General features: G+C 41.1%; 1 long non-coding RNA gene across 1 annotated transcript; it reads left to right on the top strand.

Annotated features, from left to right (window-relative positions):
• The first annotated feature begins 1,961 nt into the window (after nucleotides 1-1,961).
• On the top strand, nucleotides 1,962-19,352 carry LOC124712031. The gene is made up of 4 exons (XR_007005564.1): nucleotides 1,962-2,006; nucleotides 11,277-11,363; nucleotides 13,168-13,304; nucleotides 19,067-19,352. It is a non-coding gene; the product is annotated as an uncharacterized LOC124712031 (long non-coding RNA).
• The last annotated feature ends 615 nt before the right edge of the window (nucleotides 19,353-19,967 follow it).

Genomic DNA, 19,967 nt, shown 5'->3' with positions numbered 1-19,967 from the left:
TTGAGAATCAAATGTCGGAATGGCGGTACGGGAACAGGCGGTGGTGCGCCGTTTTGTTTACTTTTGCGGCGATCAGTCTGATCATGACTTCTCTGAGCTGCAACATCTGCTACTCCAGAAGTTCTGCTATCTGATTTACTGACAGTTTTGCGGAGGTGGCCATGGTCAATGCGCACAGAAATTATACTTGCATAATACACTACTGGCCATTAAAATTGCTACACCACGAAGATGACGTGCTACAGATGATAAATTTAACCGAAAAGAAGACGATGCTGTGATATGCAAATGATTAGCTTTTCAGAGCATTCACACAAGGTTGTCGCCAGTGGCAACACCTACGACGTGCTGACATAAGGAAAGTTTCCAACAGATATCTCATACAGAAACAGCAGTTGACCGGCGTTGCCTGGTGAAACGTTGTTGTGATTCCTCGTGTAAGGAGGAGAAATGCGCACCATAATTTTTCCGATTTTGACAAAGGTCGGATTGCAGCCTATCGCGATTGCGGTTTACCGTATCGTGACATTGCTGCTCGCGTTGGTTGAGATCCAATGACTGTTAGCAGAATATGGAATCGGTAGGTTCAGGAGGCTAATACGGAACGACGTGCTGGATCCCAACGGCCTCGTATCACTAGCAGTCGAAATGACAGGCATCTTATCCGCATGGCTGTAACAGATCGTCCAGCCACGTCTCGATCCCTGAGTCAACAGATGGGACGTTTGCAAGACAACAACCATCTGCACGAACAGTTCGACGACGTTTGCAGCATCATGGACTATCAGGCCGGAGACAATGGCTGCAGTTACCATTGACGCTTCACCACAGATAGGAGCGCCAGCGAATGTGTACTCAGCGACGAACCTGTGTGGACGAATGGCGAAACGTCATTTTGTCGAATGAATTCAGGCTCTCTTTACAGCATCATGATGGTCGCATCCGTGTTTGGCGACATCGCGGAGAACGCACATTGGAAGCGTCTATTCGTCATCGCCTTACTGGCGTATCACCCATTGTTATGGTATGGGTGCCATTGGTTACACGTCCCGGTCACCTCTTGTTCGCATTGACGGCACTTTGAACAGTGGGCGCTACATTTCAGATGTGTTACGAACCGTGGCTCTACCTTTCATTCGATCCCTGGAAACCCTACATTTCAGCAGGATAAGGCACGATCGCATGTTGTAAGTCCTGTACGGGCCTTTCAGGATACAGAAAATGTTCGACTGCTGCCCTGGCCAGCACATTCTCGAGGTCTCTCACCAACTGAAAACGTCTGGTCAATGGTGGCCGAGCAACTGGCTCGTCACCATACGTCAGTCACTACTGAAGATGAACTGTGGTATCGTGTTGGAGCTGCATGGGCAGCTGTACCTGTACACGCCATCCAAGCTCTGTTTCAATCAATGCCCAAGCGTATCAAGGCCGTTAGTTATTACGGCCAGAGGTGGTTCTTAATTTCTAGCTTCTGTAAAACTTCGCCACTCTTGGAGGTTTCGCGTTCTTTCAAATTTGATATGCTTTTTTCGTCGCTTCTGCAACAGTGTTCCGAACTGTAGTGTGTAACGTGGCGGATCAGTAGCATTAGGTATTAATTTATTTGGTGTATGTTACTCGACAGCCGTCGATAGTGTTTCTTTTAGTTCAAAGCATCATATAAATAAATAAATTAAAAACTAAAAACTTTACGTAACCATACTTCGTATCTCGTAAAACGTAAACGTTTTGGTTTCTGGCTCTTTCGCGTAGCCACGCGTCCCTCAAACAGTGTCATGTAAATTCATTTCCCTTTTCCTTTTCGGACTGCTATTATCACGCACATTTGTGAACAACGGATAATTTTCTGTGACGTACAAACCGCCTGGTAGCTTTTATCTGACGTCTTTCGCTTTACGTAACAAGGGGAACTTACTAGCCTATAAAAGGCGGTGGTTCTGACTCCTGGCTACTATTCGCCATGCAGAAGACACTCCTTGTCGTCATTGTGGTCGCCGCCTGTGTCGGTAAGCCAGTTCTCCGAACAGAGCCACGTAACTTCGTTTACAATTGACTCTTACACGCATTTTTAAGTTGAAACAGATACACCAATAACGATGTTTGACCTCTAAGTTTCGAAGAGGCGAACATCTGGAAACTTATTACTTGATGCTAATCTTTGAGACACTCCGTTCATCCATTCGTTCTCTATATGTATCACCTTTCACTGAACTGCACTCCATGCGTTCATCAGTACATAAGCCTTTATTCATTTGTTCTTGTATACTGACTGACAGGTCAGACTCAACTGCATCATACTGCTTGACACAAAATATTACAGGTGGAACCATAGGCCTAACTTTTTCTGATGATATCCGATGTGTAAAGAAAGGAAAAGGTAATGGGTAAATGAGGCAAGGGTCGCGTACAGCAAATTCAGACTATGTGCACCCATTTACCTAGAAATAAACTCTGGGAAAGGAGATTAATAATACCAGTCAGTTAACGCAAGCTCCAAAAACAGCAGCCGTTTGGAATAAATTGGAGCATGAAGTTGCTATGTTCACATTTTCTGAGCTGTGGTAGCATATTTGATTAAGGGGAGTTCGTTTGACCAATATCTAAGTGTCGGTTCCTTGAAGTATTGTCACTAAATCTCAATAATGCAATGAACGCTGTGCTTACATATCGTTTCGATGACTAGACGATGGAAAAGAATTTTCTTCTAAGACATATTGGCTATACTACGGATTATTTATTGCGGTGATTTAAAGTAGCAGTTACGACATAGGTATCATACAAATCCCCACAAGTTAAACAGTAAATGAACTACCTTGATATTTCGTAAATACCTTTAATGAACATATGAATTTTTGTCGTTTTGTGCTCACACGGGTGTGTTTATATTCCAGTTTCGTTAAATGAAGATTTAGTTCCATTTTAATGCGACACAAAGAGACGACGAGCGATTATGGTAGCTGTATGGTATTGTTCGTAGCGTTCGCCACATAGGTCTACAGGCGTTCCTGCGGCAGTCAGTTCGGAAGCTAAAGCCATTTTGCACATATTCGGTCATCCGTGACGCAGTGTGGCCCATGTGCTACTTCTTTACCGGAGACGGCTTTTTACTGAGTACTAACAGCACTACCATACTGGCTTTAAATCTTTTGTGTCTCTTCCATTGTGTCGAATAATTTTAGTTCTCACGTTTGCAGATGAAAAATTCTTATATTCCTCCCGCCTTGATTTAGAACGAAAAGGTTATTTGTTATGAAATTGACTGCTACTACTCTCAAAACATACAATCTCCTTGCCAGAATTACTTCACAAATACACTCTAAGACAAAGAGGGATCTATCACGAAGGGATGGGACGGATATCGGTCGATGTAATGTGCGTGTACAGCCAAACAAATGATTGCAGCTTCAGGAAAAATTGGATAGTTTATTCAAGAGGAAAAGCTTCATAAATTGAGCAAGTCGTTTACGCTTTGGTCCACCTCTGGCGCTTACGTGAGCAGTTATTAGTCTTGACATTGTTTCACAGAATTGTTGGATGTCCTCCTGAGGGACATCTTGGGAAATGCAGTCCAAATTGCGCTTTAGATCTTCAAAATACCGACTTGCTAGGATGTCTTTCCAATAATGCTCCTTGCTTGGTAAGGTATGTTTAGGAAAGCACGAAGGCAAGCAGCAGAAAGTCTCGCCGTGTGCAGGAGGGCGTTATCTAGCTGACATGTAAGCTCATGTTGACGTGCCATAAACGGCAAGAAAACGGGCATAGAATGTGCTGTACGGTTGCCGTGGATGACACTCAAAGTGGTTCTGCTATGAAATTAAATGGCACACCCATCAATGGGTGTCTGCAAGAACGTCTCCACTGATCATCTGGGTCAGTTCGTAGTGGGACTCATCACTGTAGACACTTCTAATCCAGTCAGTGAGATTACAGGTCGAATTTGCCCGACACCACTGAAAACGGGCTGTTGGTGATCTGAGGACTATCTATGGCTGTTGGCACAAGGGTCGCGGTGAGCTGAGCCCCCTTTCTGTGAGCCACCTGTTACAGGTCGTTGTGGTCACTGAAACACCAGTTGCACGTCGGATCCATGATAATGATGACACCGGGACTGTTTGCCTCTCTGACGATTTCTTGTGCCTCACGTTCTGTTGTCTCTCCAAGTCGAGTGCTTCCTTCTTGATGCTGTGTTCGACATGGTTCCCCATTCCTAACAACATCGTAATTTAGTGGCATCGCTGCTCTTCAAATTTCGAGCGATTCTGTGATTACTCGAACCAGCTTCTTTGAGCCCAACTACACCTGCTCTCCCAAATCCTGATACATCACCCACCTGTCTGTAAGGCATGTTTCCTATCCAACTGAGTACCGGAATGCAGTTCCCAAAGACTGCATGTCCTGGTGTCGATATGTTTCCCATTTACTATCTGTGCCTTTTCCAGCTGTGCGGTGAAGTCACAAATCACATATTCATCAATCGGCAGCGAATGTTTTGCACTTTCCTCCACAGCTTTAGGAATATCAGTTTGTGAGCTTCATTCTCAGCTGCCCCAACCGCTGCTGTTTTATGCAGCCCGCCAACCTGAACTGGCCTTCAAAATCCACGAACGACGTTTGATATTTTATCGGTCGCTATGCAGAAAGTATCAGTCTGACAGTAAAAAATGAAGAGACCTTTTTGTAGGAAACTTCATGTAGTTAAATGCTGTACCGGAATTCGTTTTCGCTGGAGCCATCGATTTGCAAGATATTGAAGAAAAACGTACAAACGTGACCTCCAAATGCCCCTTCACACCCCCACTCATCCCTCATTATTCAGATTTCTCTGATCTTCATTGACTGGTCTTATTACGCTACCGGCTTAGTGAAGCAATAACAAATTACAAAATTAACGTCTGTGTAGATTTTAGCTAAGAGGTTAGTGAATTTTAGGAGCATAAAATGAACAATTATATCGTTGTATTCGTCAGGCCTTCTGAATATTAAGCTACTGTCGTTGTAAGGGTTATGTCTCGATCGAACTGTCGAAGTAATTAGTTTTAGCGTAAATTTTACAAAAGTCGATTTCCTTTAGTTACACACAAAGGCATGGTTAAATTAATAATGTTGACGAAATAGCTGCGATGCTAGCGATGCTAGTAGCGTAATAGCCCAATCAATAGGGACCAAAAAAGGGCGAATGTTGCTAATAGTTAGAGTAGTCGGAAATTTGTTTGCAGTGGCAGGAGGGAGAGCCACGAACAATATACTAGAAATCCTGAACGGTGACTGATGAGTGTGAGGATGGAGGGGCATTTGAATACCAGTCTTGTATTTCTTTTTTTTTTTTTAATATCGGAAACCATGCCCTAATGAGGAAACGTATCCCAATACAAAATTTAACCATATCAAGTTTCCTTCAAAAAAGTCCTCTTCAATGTTTCTATAGGAATAGTAGGTCGTGCGTAGCAAGCGAGAGGATATGAAAATATTGTGCGTGGATTCTGAAGATCAGATATATTATTGCGGATTCCATAAAATGACAGCATTATGTTTAATGAGAGCTTAATAAACACACACACACACACACACACACACACACACACACACACACACACACACACACACACACACACATAATACAGGGTGAGTGACCTAACGTTATCGCTGGATAAATTTCGTAAACCTCATCAAATACTGACGAACCTATTCCACAGACCGAACGTGAGCAGAGGGGCTAGTGTAACTGTTTAATACAAACCATACAAAAATGCACGGAAGTATGTTTTTTAACACAAACCTACGGTTTTTTTAATTGAACCCCGTTCGTTAGTTTTGTTAGCACATCTGAACATATAAACAAATAAGTAATCAGTGCCGTTTGTTGCATTGTAAAATGTTAATTACATCCGGAGATGTTGTAACCTAAGGTTGACGCTTGAAACCTCCGACGTTCAGTTGCGTGTTGTAACAAACACGGGCCACGGTCGGCGAGCAGCAACTGCAGGGACATGTTTACGATGACAACTGTGATTACGAGTGTGGCTGTAGTGCACTGTTGTGGTTTGGTCTAGCTGTCGCAGTGTCCGCATGTAGCGCTTGCTGCTATTGTTATTCTGCATTCGTCTCCGCACGCAGACCTGCTGTAGTACATCTACATCTACATTTATACTCCGCAAGCCACCGAACGGTGTGTGGAATCCAGGTGTTTGATTAAACGAAATCGGTGAAGTATCGTCTGATTTTCTGTCATTATTACTTTCAATAACGTCAATACGACTGGCCAATTCATCATATTTTTCAGTCAGTATTTTTACCTGTTCATCGTTTTTAGTGTCACAAGCATTAATTTGTTTTTGTATCTTACGTGTGGTTTCGTTCAAGTTTTTAACGTCTGCTTTGATGGCATGGGGATACTGTATTAATTCTAATTGTTCAAGTCTGTCGGTCACTGTCTGAAAGTCTACTGTATGTGTATCTGTTTTTGATTTAACATCGGAAATTTCATCACGCAATTCGGTGTTCAACTGTTTGATAGTATTAATTTCGTCTGATACTGTAGCAATATTGTTGTCTACGTATGTTTTTGCTTTCGTAAACAATTTACGTTTATCTTCCTGTCTCTGTGCGGTAATTGTTTCCATGACTTGTCGTTTTACTTTATTTTGTTCCTGTATGAATTGACGGTAACGCGTTTCATTGTTTTGTAGGTGATGATTAAAACGTTCGTCAATTTGACTGTTCTGTAGGTCGAATTTCGCATCTACTTGCATCCAGTGTGCGCGAAAGTTCTGCTGACATTAATTTAAACTCCTCGCGTAAATGTGCTGTGTTTTCAGAGCATTGTTTAGCGACTGCACTAATTTCGTGTCTAAGTGATTCTGTCGTGGCTGCTTGTATATTACTTAATTCTTGTGCAACAGATCTAATTTCTTCACTACTTTTACTAGCACAAGCCTTAATTTCTTCACGTAATTGAGACTTAAAACGACTTTTTGAGTCCTTGCTAAAACGAGTTACTGCACTTCACTGGGCAACAGGACATCCGGCACGATATCCCATGACCTTTTCCGCCTCAGTGACAACGCGTGGCCTCTCGTGTGAGATGTCTGGTTGACCAAAAACTTGTGGAGGTCAAGGACGTGGTGGCTTCTGTGACTGGGACACAAATAACGAGATTCATAGGGTAGTGTTTGATACATCTCTAAACTGAACGTGATTCCCAGCAAGTCCGGCGTAATATCCAACACAAGTCGGTGAGATACGTCGAGTCCGATGTCCGCAGTAGTAACAAAGGCTGAACGACAACGCTTAGACTAGACAGAGAGAGCGGAACAACAGAAAGACTAGACTAGACTACTCTAGAGAGCGGTGGGTCGTCTATTAAGTCGCTTTCGTGGCGGTACAAGCGGCGTGGGCTGAGGAGGTCGTGTCTCTAAGCCGGCCGTAGATTTGCAGCGTAGTCACATGGGCTACCGCCAGATTCTACATGTGGACTCAGGTGGCGTAGTATTGACAGCACACGACGTCACACGAGGTAAAAAGTGCGCTTGCACCCTGGGGAGTTGGTGATGTAGACAGAGGTTATGTTAGTCACGTAACTTGTTTAGACGGAATCATTAACAGGGCAGCGAAGCACTGGCGTGCTCATATTGGGGACAAGTTGGATGTAACACACATTCGTTCATGGTCAATTCTAATCATCTAGCATTACAACTACTGGTGCCGGTATGGATTACATCATAATAGGGCAGTTTCGTTCTAATAACTCATTGCGTAATGTACGTCTTCTTGGATGTGGCGACAGCATTTCTGTCTAGCTGAGCTGCCGCTGCGAAATTTCACTCTTCATTTTTACCATCTTCTGATACATGGTATTTGGATACCGTCAAGATGAAACGAAATCAGTAGTTTGTGTAACATGAAAGTTAATAATTTCTGGTCAGTTACAAATAATACCTGCGACGTCAACACACGTACTCCAAGTTGTAGTTTTTGGAACACTGAAGAAAGATCGATATTCATATGCCTGATATCCATTGACGCATTGTCAGCGCGTTTTCAGAAAATTCGTTCTTGTGAAACGCAACCAGCTCTTCATTCGCAAGTAATAATGAGTGCTGTCGACGAGGGATCTCAAATTGATTCCATATTTCTAGGCTTCCAGAAGGCTTTTAACACTGTACCTCATAAAAGACTTCTAATCAATTGCTTGTCTATGAAGTATCACCTCAGTTACGTGACTAGACTCGTGCGTTCCTATCAAATAGGTCACAGTTCGTAGTAATCTACAGAAAATCATCGAGTAAAATAGAACTATTTCAATTCAATCTCGTTCTTTTTCTTCAGTAACGGTTGTGGTAACTCTATGAAGAAAAACACGTCCGGCTTCGATAAAACAGAACTATTATCTGGCTTTCCCAAAATAAGAGTTACAGTCTTCTGCCCTCCCTAACCTATGTAAACATTTTAGGAGGCAATCTTTGTAGCCCTGTTAGACTGTTTGTAGAAGAAGCTATCGTTTGCCCTCTAGTGAAGTCTTTAGAATATCCAAACCATTTCCAAAACCGACACTGTGTCAGCATTGTGCGAAAAGTGACAATGGTCTCAGATTAGATAAACATAAGGTCACCCAAATGAGTAAGAAAAGAAAGCCATTAAATTTTGATTACACCAGAAATTACACAAATTTAAAAGCTTCCAGTTGAACTAAGTATCTGTGAATTACCGTTAAGGACAATTTAAATTGGAAAAACCAGATAGGTAATGTTATGGGGAAGACACCACATGGACTGTACTTCACCAAGACTTAGAAGGTATAACATTTCTACTAAAGAGACTGCTTACAGTACCCTTATACGTCCTTTGCAAGTCATTAAACGAATGGCGATTTCACTGCGACGGGATCTTCTCACGAAATTTCAGTCACCAATATTTTCCCGTAATGTGAAATTATTTTAGAGTCACCTACCTACATAGAGAGAAATGACCATCTTAATAAAGTAAGAGAAATCAGAGTAGCTACAGAAGTATGTGTATGTAATTGTCTATTTTTCTCACGCGCTGGACCAATTTCTTGTGCATCAAATACTTTGCCGAACTCAAGCAGTGTCGTTATGGTAGCCGCACGTTTGTCAGTGGCATATCTCAAGTCATCAGTTGGTACCGGGTGCTTACTTAATTCCGACTGATATTTGCGGTATAAGTTGTACAAGTTTATTAGCTATGATGTGATATACAGCTATTGATTTTTTCTGACTTTTACCAAAGCTACAGAAATCCTTTAACAGGACGCAGGGCTCGTATTGTTATACTGAATTGAATGTTTTTTGTATGGAGCCATGAAACAGAAGCTCAAAAATTTAGCAACTTTCTTGGAAGCACTGTTTATTTGGAGCCTTTGTATTTCTATAGGGTGATTCACGAAGATATGCTAATATTTTCCTATGTTATTCTATAAGTAAAACTAAAGAAAACAGTGCAGATAAACACACGTCCGAAAATGTTTAGTTACGGCGTTGTGGCTGGTAAAATATTTTGTCAGGAATTTAGCAACTTCGGTAATTTGAAGCCATGACTGTACGAGGTTAAAGCAAAGCGTGATTTCCATTCGTTTTGTTTTTATTGATCAAGCGGATCTAATAAAACATGTACCAGACGTGTATCTGCAGTAGTTTTCCATAACGTCCAGCGAAGTAAAGACGTAATTTCGTAAAATTTTGATTTATTAACTACTTGGCCTAATTCGTTGTTTAAATTGCAGACTATGCACAACGTTTTCAACAGAAGTAGTAGAGAACTTTATTTAAAAAAAACGGGGTAGTAACGTTAAATGAAACTGTGTGAATATGTCTGATAATCTACTTTCATCAATACAATAGCACCTGTGAATTCATGTTGGATGTTCTGGAAAACTACTGCACGTCTGGGACATGTTTTATTAGATTCAGGAGACCAATAACAACAACAAAAATCTGAAATCGTGCCTTACTTTAATCTAAAAAAGGTTTTGCTATGGTTTCACATTAACGAACTTGCTAAATTACACGGAAAAGCTATTATTAGCCGTAAATAAACATTTGCGGACCTATCTTCATTTGAACTTTTTTCTTTACTTGTACTTGCAGAGTAACATATTAAAATATTTGCATATCTTTGTGAACCATGCTGTAGGCAGTCCGCTTTGGACTGTCACGATCAATATATCTAACGTTCCTCCAAGTTGTGTGACAAAATTTGTGCTGTGTGGAGTAGACAATGGATATTAAATTATGCCCTCAGAGTTCTGTTGCTTAAATATTACCATATCTTTTACACTGTCAAACTTTCGGTGCAGCCACCTCTGTAACAAACTTCCTGGCAGATTAAAACTGCGTGCCTGACCGAGACTCGATCGGGACCTCTGCCTTTCTCGGGCAAGTGCTCTACCATCTGAGTTACCCAAGCACGACTCACGCCCCGTCCTCACGGATTTACTTCTGCCAGTACCTCGTCTCCTACTTTCTAAACTTTACGAAAGCTCTTTTCCGAACCTTGCAGAACTAGCACTCCTGAAAGAAAGGACATTGCGGAGACATGGATTAGCCACGACCTGGGGGATGTTTCCAGAATGAGATTTTCACTCTGCAAGGTTCGCAGGAGAGCTTCTGTAAAGTTTGGAAAGTAGGAGACGAGGTACTGGCAGAAGTAAATCTGTGAGGACGGGGCGTGAGCAGTGCTTGGATAGCTCAGCTGGTCGAGCACTTGCCCGCGAAAGGCAAAGGTCCCGATTTCGTGTCTCGGTCTGGCACACAGTTTTAATCTGTCAGGAAGTTTCACATCAGCACGCACTACGCTGCAGAGTGAAATTCTCATTCTACATCTGTAAGTGTTTATTGCATGCAGTGAGATGCGTGGGGTGTAGCAGCAACAATCTCAAAATGTTGCGACTACCCAATCTTCTTAGCTATATTGTGGAGAGAGTTTCTCCTAGTAAGTTTCTGTTCACGCTTCGAATTAAGTTAAATTACTCTTATAGACACAGAAGTGAATGTAATTCCCATTGAATGGATGACAGTTTGGTAAATTATTACAGATTCTGGAACTGTTTTCTCATAACTCAGAGGTCAGTTGACCATAGTCAATACAGGAAAAGCATCGAGATATAGTACTGTGAGACTTTTGATGTGTAAAGTGAACATTTAGTATCTGTTTAGGTCTCTCATCTAAATAAGTTCAATTTTCTGTTGTGAATGATGAATGTACTGGTGCAATTGCGTTGTATGAAACATATTAAAATACAAAACAATTCCTTTGCGCAGGAGCCATCTCTGCACAGGTGGTATGTCCCGAGGAGTGCCTAGGGCTGGCAGGAGGGCCTTCGGTTGCAGAAGACAAACTGCAGTCTGGTTTGTATATTAGCACTACATAGGTCTGAAAAATATACTAAAAGAAATATTTTTTAAAATTGAGTATTCCAAAAATTATGCGATATTTATGCTCATATTCTTTTCAATTCTTCGTTGCTATTTTTATACAATTAATAAGTACTGATATTTGTTGGCGCTTGTGGTAGTTTAAAATATTTACTGCTAAGTTTTAAATATATTTTCAAGGTCATATTTTTATGATGAAAAATTACATATGTTACTTTGCTTTTAATCAGCGATTTTATTTTCAAGCGATGAATTTATGTCAATCCTTACAGTTTGAGCACGACTATTAATTAAATAAAATTTGCAGCACCTTTAAAACGTAAAGAAGTGCCCTAGAAAAAAATTTTGAAACTAACATGTGAAACTATATTTGCAAGAAAGTAAAATTCTGACATCAAAGAATACCAAAAAGTAAGGCAGACAACACACTTCAGTTACTTATCTTATAGTTGGTAATTATTAGTGTCCGCAAATCGGTCTAAGCTGTTTCGAACAAACACAGCTGCCTCGTGGTATTGATTATAATATGGGTTAAATGGTTATCACAGGTAACAATTAACACCGTCAATAGCCGAACAAGTTGCACACTTAACAGGTATTACCTGAGCCCGGTTTGTCGTAATCGTTGCTATGAATTAGTAATAGTGGAAACTCACCAAACTACAACCAAACTAACTCTTAACGTATCCGCCTCTTACAAGTAAGGCCGTTTGTCGTAAGATATCACTTACAATTTTCGTACAAAAACCCATTTACCCAAAGACGGCACTAACCTTACCTTATCCAGCTGAACCGCAGTGACCAACATACGTTTTTCCTTATTGCCACATTTCAGTATTTGACAGTAAATAACGTGCAATGCGAAAACACAATGCAGTTCTTATCGTACTCTTGCCAACAAAAGGTAACAATTAAATACGCACACACTTAACGGCGTTTAGAAAACTTCATAAAACACATACAGTGAAACTCAGTGCTCGCTCGAACATGGATATCATTAACTCGAGTTCTCGGTGAATCCGAACAGATACAAACTTGATCGAGTGAGGTTCGTGCGACTCTCTCCGTCGGAGGTTCGCGTCCTCCCTTGGGAATGGGTGTATCTGTAGTCCTTACCGTAACTTATTTTAAATTATATTCAGTAGTGTGTAAGCCTAGGAACCGATAACGTCAGCAGTTTGGTCATATAGGAACTTACCACAAATTTCCAAAAAATAGTACATCCTTGCTCAGTCCCGGTTCCTTAACCGTTTAAACAGAACCACAGAGTGATGTGCGTAATAGATTCCCCGTCAGTACACTCTCTCAACTAATCGTGCAATCCATGATATAGGCTATCAGTACAAGCTATCAGGCAAATTCCGCAAATCCAGAGATCTCAATGCACAATTGATAGTAAAAAACACCAGACAGACAAACTAATGATAACTTATACTCCGGGCAATTTGCATGCAGAAAAGAAAGGTAAACGTCCCGAACCACAAATTACACCTCATTGCAGTAACATCGTAAGCTAATCAGAACGCACTTTCCTTAATTGACGGAAACGCACCGACGCGCACAAAACTCACAGTAAAAGATGTAGATTTCGGCGTGTTGTTGCCTGCACCAGAAACGAACACTAAAGTAGAGCTGGTAGAATGTAGCTGATTGTAGCTCCTGCTTTCAGCATCCGAAAGTGGATTACCACGTCATCGGGTAGCTGAAAGAAGCGATTGTAAACACTTTTACTTCCAGGAAAATACTCAGCAGTAACTAACTCAACTTTCCTGCACAGGACGCGATGGGAGGGACCTGCCCCGTCAAAGTCTACGAGCGCCACTTCCCGCCTCAGCGACCAGAGCAGATAGCAAGCCGATACCCCTGGAAAACAACGTTAGCGAAGTGTATAATCCAGCGTTTTGGTATTATCTGGTAATTAGTTTATCACTAAGTGCATGTGGTTTCTTTTAGGAGTAGTCTGAACTTTACTTCTTACTCATTGAAGGCGTTGTGTACCCAACTCGAAGGCAAATTTAAATACCCTGACGGAAAAAATGTCACAACACCAAGAATAATTAATGTGGAGGACGGTGGAGCTGTTGTGTGATGATGCTCCATATGGGTTCGATTGGAGACAGATGTGATGATAGAGCAGGCTGGGGCAACATGTCTACACTTTGTAGAGCATGTTGAGTGAATACAACTGTATGCGGGAAATACACCCTGGAACGCTGTTCATGAATGGCAACACAATAGGTTCAATGTACAGGTTGACGTACAGATTTGCTGTCAGAGTGCGTTGGATAGCCATAAGAGTACTCCATCTGATATATGAAATCGCATCGCAGACCATAACTCTACGTATAGGTCCATTGCGTCTAGAAAGTAGACAGGTTGGCCGCAGGCCCTCAAATGATGTCCCAGTAACCAACACACAGCCGTCACTGGCAAAGAGACAGAACCTGCTTTCACCAGAAAACACGACAGACTGCCACCGCGCTGTCCAATGGTTTGGGCACAGCGGAATGCACGCTACAAGGCGTCTGGCTCAGAGCTGTCCTTGAAGTAACAAATTTATAACAGCTTTCTATGGCGCTATGATGTCAACCGCTGCTGAAATATTCCCCAGAACTACACGCCGAACGTATGGTCTTCGTAGTGCCACGTAGCCATCCGGAGACCGATCTTCTTGCGACTGTTTAATCTCGTGACGACCGATTTCAGCAGTAGCGCAGAGTGGCTACGTTCCTGCCAAGTCTTTCTACAGTATCGGAGACGGAGCATCCAGCTTCTAGTACTATATTACACGACCTCGTTCAAACCTAGTCACCATAAACGCGTTCTTGACTAACAGCAGCACACCGTGTCCACTATCAAAAGTAACTAGTGCTCACGGCTGCTACAGCGTGTATTTAGAGTAGCTCTGATGTCTCACAACTATTTCTTGGTGTTGCGACTTTTTCCGCCAGTGAAGGTTAGCCGAGGCTCGCACGATGCCGTGTGGTATATTTTGGAAAATGGTACGCCTAATAGTGTCGATACCTATTGCTTCAGAAGGGATTCTCATTACAGCTTTTCTAATTTCACGTGCTGTAACGTGGTTTAAGTAGTAAGGATCAGGGTCATTTAGCCTTAATTTTCTTTCAGAAAGTAGTTCCTATTAGCCTTTGGGCTGATTAAAGCTGAAAGAACTTGTTCACCTTGTCAGCTGGCTTTTTCTGTCCTTCACCCAAGCTACGGAGATTCTTCCACGTAATCTAAGCTCTCGTACAGTGCCACCTAAGGTATGCCATATTTTTGCATTGCAGACTTATTGCTTTCCCCGTTTGAGCAATTTTCTGTATCCTTCGTAGCACCAGCCAGCATCATACCTGTGGATGAATATTTGACATAACTGAAAGTTTTGTATTATTCGTATATGAGCCATGAACTTATTAATAAGTTTCTAGATCTTTGCTCACATGTTGGTTCACTGATTATTTGTTGTTACAGCGTTTATGAGAACTACGCTCCAGAGATCCACGGTCGATATGATTAATGTTCCCATAAGCTGCGTGGCCTGCCATAGGTGGCCGTGCGGTTCTAGGCACTACAGTCTGGAACCGCGTGACCACCACGGTCGGAGGTTCGAATCCTCCCTCGGGCATGGATGTGTGTAATGTCCTTAGGTTAGTTAGGTTTAACTGGTTCTAAGTTCTAGGGGACTGATGACATCAGATGTTTAGTCCCATAGGCTCAGAGCCATTTGAGCCAATACTATTTGAGTAATACAACCCAGTGCGTTTTCCTTGTCGGCAAGCGTTTACCAGAGACAAGTGCATTGTCAGGAATGTCTCTGGGGAGCATGATTTCACAGCTTTTATTCTCTATATACGTAAGTGATCGGACAGGCTACAGAGATTTACGTCTTTCTGCTGATGATTCTGTGATGTACGGCAAGGTGTCGACGTTGACTGGCTGTAGGACGACGCAAGATGACGTAAACAGAATTTCTAGTTGGTGTGATGAGTTGCAACGTGCTTTAAATTTAGAAAGATATAAGATAATGTGATCGAGTAGGAAAAAAACAATTCCTGTAACTTTAGAATACAGAGTTAGTCGTGTGCTGCATAACACACTCATCGATTCAACATCTAGGCGAAAATTTACAAAGCAATATGAAATGGAACGATCAGGTCAGGTTTTTAGCAGGATAGGCGAATGATCGACTTCGGTTTATTGGAAGGATTTTGGGTAAATGTAGCTCATTTATAACGAAGGCGGCATATAGAACGCTGGCGCGACCCTTTCTTGTGTACTGCTCATGTGCTTGGGATACTCACCAGGTCGGGTTAAAGGAAAACATCGCAATAATTCAGATTCGTGCTGTTAGATTTGTTACCGGATGGTTCGATCAGCAGGGAAATATACTTTGTGGACTCAAATGAGAACCTCGGAGGGCAGACGGCGCACTTCCCTCGAGGCACCATCCCAGAAATTTAGAGAACTCGGTTTTAAGGCTGACAGCAGAACTATTCTATTGCCGCCATCGTACGTTTCGTGCAAGGACCACGAAGATGAGACAACAGAAGCTGGGTCTAGTGTGGAGGCTTGTAGACAGTAGTTTTGCCCTCGCTCTATTTGCGAGTGCAACAGGGAAAGAAATGACTAGAAGTGATGCTGTGTAAATGAATAAGAGGCTGAACCTTTACTGTGAAATAATTCTCAAGACTTATTTTGTTTAAACGACTCAGTAAGTGCATATGCTGAAGTGAAACCTGAGAAACATTTCTCGCAGAAGTGGTCTATCGCTGCATGTGCTTCATAAATTGGCTATAGTGTCTTCTTTTTTAAAAATCTAGTAGTCACGAAAATGATTACTGCGATGTTTGAAATGCGCACGTGAAACTCTCTTGAATCGATCTTGATCGATGCTGAAAAATATGCAAATCGCGACAGGAATTACTCGAAAAAAAAAAATTAAGTTATAATATGTTATGCATAAAGTGTATCACTAAGATCGTTTATCAGTCTAGTTACAATGACTTCCTCGTATTCTCAATAAAGTGAATGTAATCGCGTTTGAAAGGCTATTTATAAAGGAATCCTGTAACCGTATCTGTGTAACTCTGACTTCATTTCATTATGGTAAATGCAGGCACAACACCGCAGCTGAAGGCCTGAACAAAATCAGTTACATTCACATAAGTTTTAGTGCACTGTGAAGGCTGTGAATGCCTTAGACGCTTCTGCAAGCGGTATCTGATATAAGCCTGGTTTAGGTCCAGTGTAATAAATATCTCTGACTTATCGTAGCACAAAAACATGAATGGAAGTCTCGTAGTGTAATAGACTGGAGGATTACTTTGTAATTCAGGTCTCTGTAATCAGCTGCTGGCCAAACCCCGCCTCATCTTTTCAGAACTAAAAATATTAGTCAATATAATGATGACACAAAGTCTAATTATTCCTTCACGTATCAACTAACCGATATTGGCTAAGGTTGTGTCATCCGTGAGGGTAAGAGTCGGTATGACTGTTACCTTTTCTTCACGTTATAACTGACATCAGTTTCGTCGCTCCCAAGTCATCAGTGTGAACGTCAGGAAAGAAATCCAGTAAGTATATGGCCTCCTCGGTTGACAAGTGATCGATCTCGACGTCTTCCTTGCCCCCAACGGAATTACCAATGGTATCGCAAGCTCACAAAATTTACATGTTTGTGCTTTGTAAAGCTACCCTCTGGCTCGAATGTTTTATCAAATAACAGCCCAAAGTTTGCGATACTGCTAAATGACTTCCCACTCTCACGCGGAATTTGAAGTTAAATAGTGGTATTTAATCGGAGTCGCTTAGTAATAACATCTCGTCCGAATTTTCCATCTTACATGTACGCACATCTGAAACCAATGATGGAATTTTTCAAGTTTAATCGTTATTCCGGTAACAATTCTCGCTGACTAGGGAAATTTAACTGCGTGAGTCAAAGCATACACAGCTTTTTTCCGCATATAACGCAAATGAAAGGAACAGTAGCAGTAAATCCTGCTGTCCTGCTGCACATGTCAGACATAATAATTAAAACAGTTTCCGTTCCGTGCAGCTAGTCACTAAGACATTGCACATTTTCCCTTACGTACCAACTGGCAAACTCACTTAACATGGTTGGTACTCATTCACCCGAAACATTTCTGCACTAATTCTATTCTCATTACCGCCCTTACCCAATGTTGTCTCTACCTACAGCTTATTAAACTCGATTCTATCTTGTTCATCAACAGCACCACGAAAACAAAAAGTTAAAAAACAGTACAGATAATCTTAGCTGTTGTGGACTTTTACTAACAGCCTACATTTTAAATAGATGACGTGTAACTAGCGTTCAGAAGTTGAAAATATTTAATATGACTGTCGTTGTAGCAAGTCGTCTGGACTACTAATATACTACTACAACTACATTTATCACTACAACTTAAATTTCTGAATTAACTTTAAATGATAAAGGTTTAAAAGTACTGTAGAATATGGCAGAAGTATTCTTGGGAACCAGTATACATTTCTTTCAAAATTTTTAAACATGAAGTACATGACTAGATTATAGTACTTACGAGAGATGGGTGTAAAGTACACCTTCCCCGTTGGTGCCGGAGGAATTTAGTTGTAGGGAGGACGGTTCCAGTTCTTCGAAGAATGAAAGTAATGTCAACTTGTCTACTAACGTCATTTCAGTAACAGACACGGCTGTAGTCATGCATTCCCCGCCCGACGTCGGCAGCAATGCCGGTTGATACAACACTTCATTTAAACTTCCGACATAGTAACATTCATACTTATTTTAAATTCTGAACTCAGTTTTACTTACCTCGAAGCATATATATATATATATATATATATATATATATATATATTTATTTATATATGTGTGTGTGTGTGTGTGTGTGTGTGTGTGTGTGTGTGTGTGTGTGTTAGGTTTCGCTATATTTATTAAAATCCACTGCTTGCTATAAAAACAACCTCGCAGTCATTCAACTCCTCAATAAGATAAGCTTCAGAGACGGTAAACTGGAAAAGAAATCACACAATAAGCTTTTGAACATCATAATAAATTAAAATCCGGCACCACTGGAACGGTATTATGTCCATCGCGGCATAATTCTTGACGTTTCCACAATGTAAATCATGAATCTTTGCCTATTGTCAGTTTGAAATAGTTAATTGTTAACTCTTCACCCACGACGATAATACAACACTTACTTGAACCGTAATAGTTTTTCTGTGATGCCTCCTCGACACATAGACTTTCTGTTGTGTCAAACTAAGAAGAGATATCAAAAGACTATGCCTTGGTCAAAAACGTTTATTGCTGTATGCCGCCTTTCGCAATTGAAAGCTATGCAGTATTCATACACTTTGCCAACAACGATGGGTGAGAACGAAGCAAACAACCCCATTTATAAAATACTGATTGACATTTGTGCACGATGAGTGTACAGACGGTCTGTTGCTGATCCTATCTCTCTGCTATAGACGTGCACAGCAACAAAATAGCTAAGGAGACACTTCCTGCAAACGTAACATACAGGTCGTTGTGTATTATCTGCAATTCTTATGCTACATTCGTTGATATAAGAAGTTAATTGTGGAACGTGATGATGGCTCGAGATATGATAGAAACAAAGTAATAACCAAGTCCTTTTTCTTGTCCTCCTCTCTAGCTTTCAACGCTTCGTCCATCTAGGGGCTAAACCACGACGCAAGAAGGTGGATGAGCTCTTACCAACCAACAACCTCACTGACGTACAACGGCTACTGACAGTTCCAGGCCTGTTGCTGTTCACTACCGTAGTAATAATAACATCTTCACTAATAAATGCAGATTATTTGCTACGATATCTGTCGCTCTTTCAATAATACTAGTGATAACAGCACCACATGCAGAAATAACTCGAACGAATATTAATTTCCACAATTCTATTGGAAATAAAGGACTTCTTTTCCTCATGAAGATTTTATTTATTTTATCAATTCATCCCAAAACTTAAGTCTTAATAAAGAAGCTCTTCCTTTCACATTTTTCCTAACTGCCTACAACAAAATATCCTCGTTTCCACACAAGTTCAGTCATAAACGACTGATCCTTGCTTTGTGCAATACGAAGTTAACAAAATAGAAGTTATGACTGTGATTACTAAGGTATTAAAAAATTGTAATGACACACATAGATACCTGGATTTCACCCAGTACAACTAAAGAAGCAGCGAAGTGCCACAGAAACAGTACAACTAAAGAAGCAGCGAAGTGCCACAGAAAGAATACGACCGTTTGATGAAAGATATTATCCAGCAACAAAATACAAACTTACATGAAAAAGAATTCGTTAGAAAAGAGAAAATTTTGTTTACGATGAATATACACGCCAAGGGCATTAGTTATAGGGTCGTAAAAGGTAGGGGAACCAAAATAATGCCAATCAGAGAGTTCAGATAGAAAAATGCAACTAGAACGCCATCTGAAATCACTATTTCGTAAACAGCAGCACACCTTGCCTTGTTAATTCGCTTAAAGTGCTATTTCAGTTGACAGATCGCAATTTCACTCATGGGACCTTCTCCTCAA

The sequence above is a fragment of the Schistocerca piceifrons genome, chromosome 8, assembly GCF_021461385.2.
Source record: "Schistocerca piceifrons isolate TAMUIC-IGC-003096 chromosome 8, iqSchPice1.1, whole genome shotgun sequence".
NCBI classification, from domain to species: Eukaryota; Metazoa; Arthropoda; class Insecta; order Orthoptera; family Acrididae; genus Schistocerca; species Schistocerca piceifrons.
The sequence above is the reverse complement of the archived record's forward strand: the minus strand, read 5'-3'. Positions and strand labels throughout refer to the sequence as shown.